The following is a 1895-nucleotide window of genomic DNA, read 5'->3' on the forward strand; positions in this document are numbered from 1 at the left end:
TCTCTTTCTGGCGAGCGCACGTGCCCTATAGCAAAACCTCTCCCCCCAAAAATAAATAAATAAATAAATAAAATAAATTTTAGGAAATACTTAAAAAAAAAAAGATGTTGATCCTTTGGTATTTCATCTATTTTCACAGCAGAGGTTATTTCACCACTGTTTTACAAGCACAGCTGGACATTTTATTCCTTTTTTGGAGTATTTACATGACTAGAGATTTATTATGGCTCCTAATTTATGACCCTTGGACAGCATTTAATTTACTTCTGCCTAGAAATTCTAGGAGTTCCATTTTGGGGTAACGTGTCGACATTTTCGCCTTTATTTATTTATTTATTTATTTATATTTATTTTTTCTTTTATTTATTTTTACATTTTTCCACAAACATTTACTTTACATAGCAAAAAAATTTAGCTCATAATCCATAATTCTTGACAGTTTACAACTTTCAAAATTTCAAAATACTGAATTTTAAAGATAATGTTCAAAATATGTCTTATAATTTTGTATAATTTTATGATTCTATAACAACAGAAGCAGTATGGTTTCAAATCATTTATTTTTTTTTTTAAGGATTGTTTTATTTGGGATCAGCAGGCTTGCTTTCTTGCTTTAGTGTGATTTTTGCTATAGGGCGCATGAAAACGACAGCGAGAGACAGAGACAGAAAGCAAGAAATGACCCCCCAGGGGGATGACCATACCACAATCGCTTCTCTTCCTCTTCCGTTCTCCTCATGGAAGAGACCACACAATGTGTGTGTTCTTTGGAGAAGACAGAGGGAAAGTGAGAAAGCACCTGCCATGGGAGCTGCTCACACTGCAGTCCATTCTCTTTCCTTCCTTTCAGGAATGTGGGCATGCATGCTCACGTGCCTGGAGTGGATTTTGAACTGCTGGTTTTTAATCTTGTAGTCAGATGCAGCCTACTTAACCACACCACCAGCTGGCCCACCTAAATTATTTTTTAAAGAATTTCTTATTCCATGGGTGAGAGACAGTCCCCCCAACACAGTCTTTTTATTTATTTTTTTCCTTTGGAGAGGTTTTTGCCATAGGGCGTGTGTGCTCGCCAGACAGAGAGAGAGACAGAAAGCGAGAAATCACCCCCCAGAGGGATGGCCACGCTGCAATCCCTTCTCCTCCATTCTCCTCTCGGGATCTTGGGCATGCACACACACGTGCCCGGCGTGAGTTTTAAGCCACCGGGTCCGGGACACGAACCGCAGTCGACTACGTGGGAGTCCAGCGACATAGCCATTACGCTAACTGCCGGTCCCCCCAACACAGTCTTGATGCCACAGTCCAAACTCCTACAGCCTCGGCCTGTGCTGATCATGGACACACATGCCCAGCAAACCTAGCGAGGTCTCCAGGTTCAAGCCAGCAGCCTCTCCATATGGCCTTCCATGCAGAGCATTGCATTTTACCATTGTCCCACGGTCTGGCCCCAAGTCTAAAATTCCAATGAGTGTGTTTCCACTACTGTTTGTCCTCCCTCTTGCTGTGCCCAACCCCCCATACTTGCTGTGTTACCCAGGGGGTGCTCAGGGTGTACTTGGAGGTGGAGAAACTCAAGGCCTTTCTGACCCTCAATTTTCCTCTTATTTATTCTGAGTCTCGTGTGACCCCTTCTGTCTGTTGCTGGCGCCTGGATCCTGGTGGCTTCTTTTTTACAAAAAATAATAATTATTATTTTTGTTGTTGTTATTTTTAAATTTGCTATAGGGCATGCATGCTAACCAGAGAGAGAGAGCGAGAGAGAGAAAGTGAGAAAGCAAACCAGCAAGTCTGGGACTCCGACTACGATCGGCCATGTGGAAGCCCAGTACTGTGACCACTATGCCACCTCCTGATCCCTTCTCGTGGCTTCCATGCCCCGGGCAGGGCGTTAC

The 1895-nt window shown here is 43.1% G+C and overlaps 1 protein-coding gene across 1 annotated transcript in view; it reads left to right on the top strand.

The window, feature by feature from the left end:
- IGF2BP1 (insulin like growth factor 2 mRNA binding protein 1) overlaps positions 1-1895 on the top strand; it is a 52917-nt gene that overhangs the window by 49420 nt on the left and 1602 nt on the right. The window lies entirely within an intron of this gene.

This window comes from Tupaia chinensis, unplaced genomic scaffold (genome assembly GCF_000334495.1).
Source record: "Tupaia chinensis unplaced genomic scaffold, TupChi_1.0 Scaffold144171_2, whole genome shotgun sequence".
In the NCBI taxonomy this organism is placed as follows: Eukaryota; Metazoa; Chordata; class Mammalia; order Scandentia; family Tupaiidae; genus Tupaia; species Tupaia belangeri.